At 38.2% G+C, this 10,437-nt stretch overlaps 1 non-coding gene across 1 annotated transcript; it reads left to right on the forward strand.

Annotated features, from left to right (window-relative positions):
* The first annotated feature begins 3,431 nt into the window (after nucleotides 1–3,431).
* Nucleotides 3,432–3,538, forward strand: LOC115930256 (U6 spliceosomal RNA). The gene has a single exon (XR_004066909.1). It is a non-coding gene; the product is annotated as a U6 spliceosomal RNA (small nuclear RNA).
* The last annotated feature ends 6,899 nt before the right edge of the window (nucleotides 3,539–10,437 follow it).

Genomic DNA, 10,437 nt, shown 5'->3' on the forward strand with positions numbered 1-10,437 from the left:
CACTCTCTTCTGGCTTATTGGGTTTCTGCTGAGATCCACTGTTAGTCTGACGGGCTTCCCTTTATGGGTAACTCAACCTTTCTCTCTGGCTGCCCTTAACATTTTTTCCTTCGTTTCAACCTTGGTGAATCTGACAATTATGTGTCTTGGGATTGCTCTTCTCAAGGAGTATCTTTGTGGTGTTCTCTGTATTTCCTGAATTTGAATGTTGGCCTGGCTTGCTAGGTTGGGGAAGTTCTCCTGGATAATATCCTGAAGAGTGTTTTCTAACTTGGTTCCATTCTCCCCGTCACTTTTGGGTACACCAATTAAATGTAGATTTGGTCTTTTCACATAGTCTCATATTTCTTGGAGGCTTTGTTCATTTCTTTTTACTCTTTTTTCTCTAAACTTCTCCTCTCACTTTATTTCATTAATTTGATCTTCAATCACTGATACCCTTTCTTCCACTTGATCAAATCGGCTATTGAAGCTTGTGCATGCTTACGTAGTTTTTGTGTCATGGTTTTCAGCTCCATCAGGTCATATAAGGTCTTCTTTACACTGTTCTAGTTAACCATTTTTCTTATCTTTTTTCAAAGTTTTTAGCTTCTTTGCAATGGTTTTGAACATCCTCTTTAGCTCAGAGAAGTTTGTTATTACTGACCTTCTGAAGCCTACTCTGTCAGCTCGTCAAAGTCATTCTCCATCCAGCTTTGTTCCATTGCTGGCGAGGAGCTGCAATCCTTTGGAGGAGAAGAGGCACTCTGGTTTTTAGAATTTTCAGCTTTTCTGGTCTGGTTTCTCCCCATTTTTGTGGTTTTATCTATCTTTGGTCTTTGATGTTGGTGACCTACAGATGGAGTTTTGGTGTGGATGTCCTTTTTGTTGATGTTGATGCTATTCCTTTCTGTTTGTTAGTTTTCATTCTAAGAGTCAGATCCCTCAGCTGCAGGTCTGTTGGTGTTTGCTGGAGGTTCACTCCAGACCCTGTTTGCCTGGGTATCACCAGCAGAGGCTGCAGAACAGCAAATATTGCAGAACAGCAAATATTGCAGTCTGATCCTTCCTCTAGAAGCTTCGTCCCAGAGAGGCACACACCTGTACGAGGTGTCAGTCAGCCCCTACTGGGAGATATCTCCCAGTCAGGCTACACAGGGGTCAGGGACCCACTTGAGGAAGCAGTCTGTCTGTTCTCAGAGCTCAAGCACTGTGCTGGGAGAACCACTGGTCTCTTCAGAGCTGTCAGACAGGGATGTTTAAGTCTGCAGAAGTTTCTGCTGCCTTTTGTTCAGGTATGCCCTGCCCACAGAGCTGGGATCTACAGAGGCAGCAGGACTTGCAGAGCTTATTGTGTTCTTTTGCTGGCAACATGTTTCCTTTGTTTTTGATGTTTCTTGTTGCTGTGCATTGATGTCTGTGCATCTGATGAAACAGTTACATGTTACAGACTTTATAGACTGGTTTTAGAGGGGGAAAACTTTCAACTATGAGTGAGTGCAAAAACACTGGCTGGGTGGGATGTTGCCCTTCCTGCTTTGGTTAGGGCACAGCAGTGTAGTCTCTGTGCAGCTCTGTCAAACTCAGACTGGGGCATGGGCACACCTGCTGCAGCATTGGCTCTGGTGTTTGCAGTGCAGGTGCTGATGGAGTGGCCTGAGAGCCACAGTGACTCCAGGAGCTGACATGTGGGCTAATTTGCTGTGGCAGTGGCTTTGATGTCTGAGGCATGGCACTTATAAAGTTATGATGGAGCCAGGGTCCAAAGCTTAGGTGTGTGAAGAGTGACTATAGCTTCAAGGCCAGGGGTGGGGCTAGCCAGCAGCAGTGGTGGGTCTGGTGACTGAGGCATAGGTACACATAGTGTGGCCATGGAGTCAGGGTCTGGAGTACAAAAATCTACAAAGTGATATTTGCTCCACTCCAGGATGTGGGCTGACTTACTGTGGCAGTGGCTTAGATGCCCAAATATGGGCACTCATGGGGTGGTGGCAGAGCCTGGGTCACATGGATGTGCTCAGACTGGTCATGGCTCAGGGTGTATTGTGGAGTCAGCCTTCAGTGATGGTGGCTCCCATGTCTGAAGTGTGGGTGTACATGATGTGGCCATGGAGTTGAGTTCTACAGCATAGGCATGGAGTAGCTGCAGCTTCAGGGTCTGGGGTCCACACAGGAATGGGTTTTGGCCCTAATCCAGTGACGGCACAAGAGTGGCTCCATTTTGGGATTAAGGTGGGATTAAGGGCACAGCAGTGTCTTCCTATTCAGGGCATTTGCATGGGGACAATGTCTGTGTGTTGCCTCAGTGGTGAAAGCTACCAGCATCCTCCGCAAAGGACTGTATTGATGTCCACCATGTGTCTGATACTGATAGCCCCTGCTTTCTTCTTTTTTCCTAGCCATCTCCAGATGTCTTGGGTATGCCAGTCTCCTCAGTGACCTTTTCTGTTTGTGATTATTCTCCTTTTTTTTTTTTTTTTTTACTCCACTGTGTTGCTTCAGGTTCTTGATTGAAACCTTGAGCCCTCCCAATGCTCTCTTCAGTGTTCGATATCTGTCCAGTTGTGTGTGTTTTTGTGTGTAGGTTGAGGGGGGGGATGAGGGATGGTATCTCCTACTCTGCTATTTTGCTGACATCACTCCCTTGTCTTAAGCAAATTTAAGTAGATTTATTTTTGTAGGAGTTTCAGAATTTTTTTTTACATGACAATATGCATCATAAATCTTCAAAGTAGGATGTAGATATAAAGGGTTTTTCTTTTCTTTTTTTTTTTTTTTTTTGAGACAGGGTCTTGCTTTGTCATCCAGGCTGGAATGCAGAGATGCGACCTCGGCTCACTACAACCTCCATCTCCTGAGTTCAAGCGTTTCTCGTGCCTCAGCCATCGTAATAGCTAGGATTACAGGCACCCACTACCACACTCAGCTAATTTTTGTATTTTTGATAGAGACAGGTTTCACCATTTTGCCTGCCGGTCTCAAACTCCTGAGCTCAAACCATCCACCTGCCTCAGCCTCCCAAAGTGCTGGGATTACAGGTGTGAGCCACCACACCCAGCCCAAAGGGTTTTTCAATTAATTTTTTATGGAATACTTATAAATATGTCACCAAATAGTATTCTGTGACATATCTGTTGGGGAATCAGTGCTGTAGGCTGTAGAATTTAGAGGTCTAGGCACATATGGAAATGCATAATATAGTGTGTAATTCATAAAACAAATATTGTCAATACAGACTATGTAGACCCAATGACTTATTTTCTATTTATTCAGAAAATATATACAGCAGGTTTATTTTGTGACAAGATATTTCCTAGATAGGAACAAGGAAGTAAAAAAAAGAGTTCTTGTTCTTATATAGATTGCATTCTAGTGTTCTAGTGGAAAGATGCAACAAATAAATAAAAAATACATCATATATAATATATGTGCTTTAAAGATGCATAGAAGCAGTGCTTTCTTCGGCAGCACATATATTAAAATTGGAACGATACAGAGAAGATTAGCATGGCTGCTGTGCAAGAATAATATGCAAATTTATGAAATATTCCATACAAAAAACAAAACAAATTTTTAATGCACAGAAGCAGAAAGGAGGAATAGGGAGTGACAGTGGGGTACTAATTTACTTAAGATATTTAGGGAAGCCTCTCTGTTAAGGTGACATTTGAGCAATTGCTTCAAGGAAGAGAAAAATTATACCAGAGAGATAGCTGAGGAAAAGTGTTCGGTTGAATTACGAGTTCCAAGGCTCCAAAACTTGCCAATCCTTAAAATAAAAATAAGTGTGAATGGAGGTGTGTTTTGGAAGAGAAGCTCAGTGAAGTAGAGAAATTTGGTCACATAGTGCTTTCTAGGTCATGATAAAGAGTTTTAAATTTTATTCTGAGCAAGATAAGGAGCCTTTATAGGCTTTGAGGTGAAGAATGACATGATTTCAATTTACTTTAAAATAAAGAAATTCCACAGACACAGAATCCTGGGGCACGAGAATGTTTTACGTGGGGTGGGGGAGGGGAACTCAGAGGTTTTTGTTTTCTTTTTTTGTTGTTGTTTTTGCACATTCCAAGTTTGAAATCTCTGTGATGCTTTTGAGAGGGATGTGAAGACGCTATTCTTAGAAAATTAAGACAATGCTCTGCCTTGGAAAATAACAACTCAATCTGTTTTTCTAGAATGAATGGATAGGCAAATATTATTTCTGTCTTTAAAATATTAAAGTTATTTTAAGTCATAGCATATATGGCACTTTGCTCAAGGGGAGGAATGGTGTGGATATAAACATTTTGGAGTAAAAAATATGGCCATTATTGACAATTAGTTGAAGCCTGCCCCTGTTCCTGATCAGAGACATTGGAATGCAATAATTCCAAGTGGAATCCCATTTTTTTTGTCTATCAGACGGTAGATGGTAGACCCTTGATGGCAATGATTTTATGGTGCTATGATTTGGATATGTGTCTTCTCCAAACCTTATGTTGAAATTTCATCTGAATGTTGGACATGGGGCCTAATGACAGGTGTTTGGGTCATGGGGTGAATCCCTCATAAATAGATTAGTGCTTTCTCTCAAAAGTGAGTGAGTTCTCACTCATTAGTTCCCTCAAGATCTGGTTGATAAACACAGCCTGGCAACTCCCTTTTGCCTCTTGCTTCCTCTCTTGCCATACGATCTTTGCATAAGCCAATTTCCCTTCACTTTCTGCTAGGAGTGGGAGTAGGCTAAGGCCGACATCAAATGCAGATGCCTAATCTTGAACTTTCAAGCCATCCAGTATCATGAACCAAATAAACCTTACATCTTTAAAAATTACCCAGCCTCACATGTTTCTTTACAGTGATGGATCGCTATGGAATGAGAAGTCTTAATAGACTTAGTCCTAAACGGACTAAGACATATGGTATTAATCTTCATATTCCCAACATCTGTCCTATTACTGGGACTACAATTTTTTCTAAGTAATGAATTAATTATTTTTCCAAATTTGTGCTTTTGAATCTTCAAAACACTTAATGTTCTCTGAAATCGACCCCTTTTATTGGATTTCCATTAATGAGGCAAAATTCTGATTTTTTCTCTTTGAAATTGAAGTATATCAATAATTTAGAGCAGTTCATCATCACTGGCCATCAGAGAAATGCAAATCAAAACCACAATGAGATACCATCTCACACCAGTTAGAATGGCAATCATTAAAAAGTCAGGAAACAACAGGTGCTGGAGAGGATGTGGAGAAATAGGAACACTTTTACACTGTTGATGGGACTGTAAACTAGTTCAACCATTGTGGAAGACAGTGTGGTGATTCCTCAAGGATTTAGAACTAGAAATATCATTTGACCCAGTCATCCCATTACTGGGTATATACCCAAAGGATTATAAATCATGCTGCTATAAAGATACAGGCACACGTATGTTTATTGCGGCACTATTCACAATAGCAAAGACTTGGAACCAACCCAAATGTCCATCAGTGATACAATGGATTAAGAAAATGTGGCACATATTCACCATGGAATACTATGCAGCCATAAAAAAGGATGAGTTCATGTCCTTTGTAGGGACATGGATGAGGCTGGAAACCATCATTCTGAGCAAACTGTCACAAGGACAGAAAATGAAACACCGCATGTTCTCACTCATAGGTGGGAACTGAACAATGAGAACACTTGAACACAGGGTGGGGAACACCACACACTGAGGACTGTTGTGGGGTTGCGGGAGTGGGGAGGGATAGCATTAGGAGATATACCTAATATAACTGATGAGTTAATGGGTGCAGCACACCAGCATGGCACATGTATACATATGTAAGAAACCTGCATGTTGTGCCCATGTACCCTAGAACTTAAAGTATAACAAAAAAAAAATCAACACATAAAACAAACAAACAAAAATTTAGAGTAGTTGTGTTTATAATTACATTAGACAAAACAGACTTTAAGTCAATATTTGTCACAAAAGGCAAAATTGATAAGTGTTCCCTCTTCTGTTGTTTGTAATACTTTGATGGGAATTGATGTTAGTTATTTTTTAGATATTTATTAGAGTTCACCAGTGAAGCTGTCTGATCCTAGAGTTTTCTTTTTTGGATAGTTTGATTATGAGTCAATCTCCTTATTTGTTATTGGAATGTTTAGGCTATTTCTTCTTGATTCAGTCTTGGTAGTTTGTATGTTTCTGGGGATTTATCCATTTCCTCTAAGTTATCTAATTGGTTGGCATAAAATTTTTTATAATAGTTCCTTATGGTTCTTTTTATTTCTGTGGCATCTGATATAGTTTGGATGTTTCCTCCAAACCTCATGTTGGAATGTAATCTCTAATGTTGGAGGTGGTGCATGGTGGGAGGTGATTGGATCATGGAGGCAAAGAAAGTTATCAACTCATTCTATGAAATCAGTATCACCCTGATACCAAAGCCACATAAAGACACTGCAAAAAAAGAAAATTATAGCTCAATATCCCTAATTAACTTAGTTTGCAACTAATGAACTTAAAAAGCACATAAAAAGTATAATACAACATGAACAAGTGACATTTAGCCCTAGTATGCAAGTATCATTCAATATACTTAATCAATGTGATACAGTATATCAACAAAATGAAGCATAAAAATTATATGATCATCTGAATAGATGAAGAAGAGTATTTGACAAAATTTCATATCCTTTTATTATAAAACCCTCAACAAATTAGGTGTAGAAAGAATTTAACTTAATCAATAAAGACCATATTTGAAAAGCATCATATCTACTATCATATTCAATGGTGAAAAACTGAAAGATTTTTCTCTAAAATCTGGATCAAGACAAGGATGCTTCTCTCATCATTTCAACATAGTATTGAATGTTCCAGCCTGAGCAATTAGGCAAGAAAAATAAATAAAAAGCATCCAAATACAGGAGGAATAAGTTAATTTATCTGTTTACAGATAAAATGACCTTACATATAGAAAATCCTAAAAACTTCACAAAGACTATTAGAACTAATGAACAATTTCAGCATAGTTGCAGGATGCAAAATAAACATACAGAATTCAGTTGTATTTCTATGCACTAACAACAAATTATCTGAAAAGGAAATTAAGAAAACTACCCCATTTACAGTAGCATCAAAAAGAATGCAATACTTATGAATAAACCTAACCAAGGAGGTGAAAGACTTATGTACTGAAAGGTATAAAACACTGAAGAAAGAAATTAAAGCTGGTGGAGATAAATGGAAAGACATCCTGTGTTCATGGATTGGAAGAATTAATATTATTACAATGTCCATGCTACCAAAGTGGCCTACAGATTCACCCTCTCCCTATCAAAATCCTAATGACATTTTTACAGAAATATTAAAAACAATTCTACAATTTATATGAAACAATTCTACAATTTATATGACTTCAAATAGTCAAATAATTCTTGAACAAGAAAAACAAAGCTGGAGGCATTACACTTCATAATTTCAACATATATTACAAAGCTACAGTAATCAAACAATTTGGTACTTGTATAAAGACAGACATATAGACAAATAGAATAGAATTGAGTGTCTAGAAATAAACCCTCATATATACGGTCAACTGATCTTTAACAATGGTGCCAAGAATACACAATGGGGAAAAGACAGTATCTTCAACAAACGGTGTAGGAAATACTGAATATCCACAGGCAAAAGAATGAAATTGGACGCTTATCTTACACCAAACACAAAAATAGAAAAGGATTAAATGTATGACCAGAAACTGTAAAACTTCTAAAAGAAAATTTCGAGGAAAAGTTTCGTGACATTGGTCTTGGAGATGATTTCATGGACACAACACTGAAAGCACAAGCAACAAAACCAAAAATAAGCAAATGAAACTACATCAAAACAAAAGTTTCAGCCTAGTAAATGAGACAATCACAGAGTGAAAAGGCAATCTACAGATTCTTTTGCAAACCATGTATATGATAAGAGATTAATATCCAAAATATATAGGGAGCTCCTACAACTCAATAGCAGAAAAGCTAATAACTCGATTAAAAAAATGGAGAAAGGGCCAGGCACGGTCGCTCATGCCTATAATCCCAGCACTCTGGGAGGCCAAGGCAGATGGATTGTTTGAGCTCAGGAGTTGCAGACCAGCCTAGGCAACATAGTGGAGCCCTGTCTCTACAAAAAATACAAAAGTTAGCCAGGCATGTTTACTTGGGGGTTGAAGCTGGAGGATTACTTGAGCCAGAGAGGTAGAGGATACAGTGAGCCGTGACTGTGCCACTGAACTCCAGCCCGGGCAACAGAGCAAGATCTTGTGTCAAAAAATAATAATAATAAAAAGTGGACAAAGTACTTGAGTAGACATTTCTACAAAGAAGACACACAAATAACAATAGCTTTATGAAAAAATGCTGAACATCACGAATCATCAGGGAAATGCAAATCAAAATCACAGTGAGAAATCCTCTCAGATTTGTCAGGATGGTTATTCTCACAGAAACAAATGACTCCAAGTATTGATGATGTGGAGAAATTGGAATGCTTGTATACTGTTGGTGGGAATGCAAAATAGTGAAGCCAAATGAAACAAAATGAAATAACGACGTGGTGCAGATGCTATGACAAACAGTATGGAGATTCCTTTAAAAATTAAATGTAGAACTATAATGTGATCCAGAAATTTCATTTCTGTGTATTTATCCAAAAGAATCAAAATCAGTATCTTAAAGAGATATTAGCACTTCTATGTTCATTACAGCATTATTTACAATACGCAAGACACAGAAACAGCCCAAGTATACTTGGACAGATGAAAGGCTAAAGAAAATGTGGTTTGTGGTACATACAACGGAATATTACAACAAAAAGAAGACAATCTGATGTGACAACATGGATGGGCCTTGAGGACATTATTTTAAGTGAAATGAGCTAGTGACAGAAAGACAAAGATTGCATAATTTTACCTTTATAAGCAATCTAAAATAGTCAAATTCATAACATCAAAGAATAGAATGAGTGGAATGATGGTTGCTAGGGACTGTCAGTATGGAAAAATGGGTCATTGTTAATCAACAAACATAAAATTTCAGTTAAGCATGATGCATAAGTTCTAGCGATCTGTTGTACAACATTGTCCCTGTAGTCAATGACACTGTATTGTATACTTAAAAATTTATTAAGATGGTAGATCTCATGTTAAATGTTCTTACCACAATAAAATGAAATTTTAAAAAATTAAAAATTGAAGCCTGGCATAGTGGCTCATGTCTGTAATCCCAGCATTTTGGGAAGCTGAGGCAGGCAGGTCACTTGAATCTAGGAGTTTGAGACCAGCATAGGCAACATGGTGAAACCCTGTTTCTACTTAAAAATACAAAAATTACCTGGGTGTGGTGGTGCATGCCTGTAGTCCCAGTTACTTGAGGAGCTGAGGTGGGAGAATTGCTTGAACTCAGAAGGTCGAGGATGTAGTGAGTCAAGATTGCACCACTGCACTCCAGCTTGGGCAATTGAGTGAAACCTTGTCTCAAAAAAAATTACAAATTAAAAAAGGCAGCATATTGGCTTCTTCAAATAATCTGCTTATTTAATCTGTGATAAGATCAGAATTTAATCACAATGAAATTTTACCTTGTTTTTGATTATTTTAAATTATTTTAAAGTCAACAACTACAAACATACATTTCCTCATGCAAAATTAATACATTTTACAAAAGGCTAAAATTGATTTGCACCTCAACCCTGTTACCATTCCCAGCTACAAATATATAATCAATTTATTTTCTAGTATTTCATATTAATGGTCTGAGAGGCAGTGGGAACTATAGAAGTTCTCAGTCATGCATTCAACTGCTAATGTAATCTAACACTGAAAATTTATTCCAGTGAGTGGGCCAATAATCGTCAATAGTACATATAGGGAGAGGAGAGGTGCGGCAGCAAAAAGGGTGCATCCACCCTCATTTTCCCTATTTCAAGAGTTAAAAGTCATTACTTTCTGAGATTGGTGCAATCTTGACTCACTACATCCTCGACCTTCAAGCAATTCTCCCACCTCAGCTCCTCAAGTAACTGGGACTACAGGCATGCACCACCACACCCAGGTAATTTTTGTATTTGTAAGTAGAAACAGGGTTTCACCATGTTGCCTACGCTGGTCTCAAACTCCTGTCATAAATCCTGCCTGTCATAAATCATTCTCTGCTGACCATTTCTCTTGGAATTTATTGGAATTGTAATAAATTAAGGAAATGTATGACCTGGTATCTAGTTAATGCCTAAAACACTTTATGTTATCCTTCACCCAACTGGCTAATAACAAGGCTGTGATAGGTTTAAGGTAAGGCTTCTCAGTGATCCAACCAGCTTCCCCTTTTATAGTAAGGAATATACTTTGAAAATGTAAATATAACATGTTTATTGAATAGTGAAAACAACTTTCTGTTTTGTAATTTTTGTATGAAACAATCTTTACACATAAACTC

The sequence above is a fragment of the Gorilla gorilla genome, chromosome 10 (genome assembly GCF_029281585.2).
Source record: "Gorilla gorilla gorilla isolate KB3781 chromosome 10, NHGRI_mGorGor1-v2.1_pri, whole genome shotgun sequence".
Classification (NCBI taxonomy): Eukaryota; Metazoa; Chordata; class Mammalia; order Primates; family Hominidae; genus Gorilla; species Gorilla gorilla.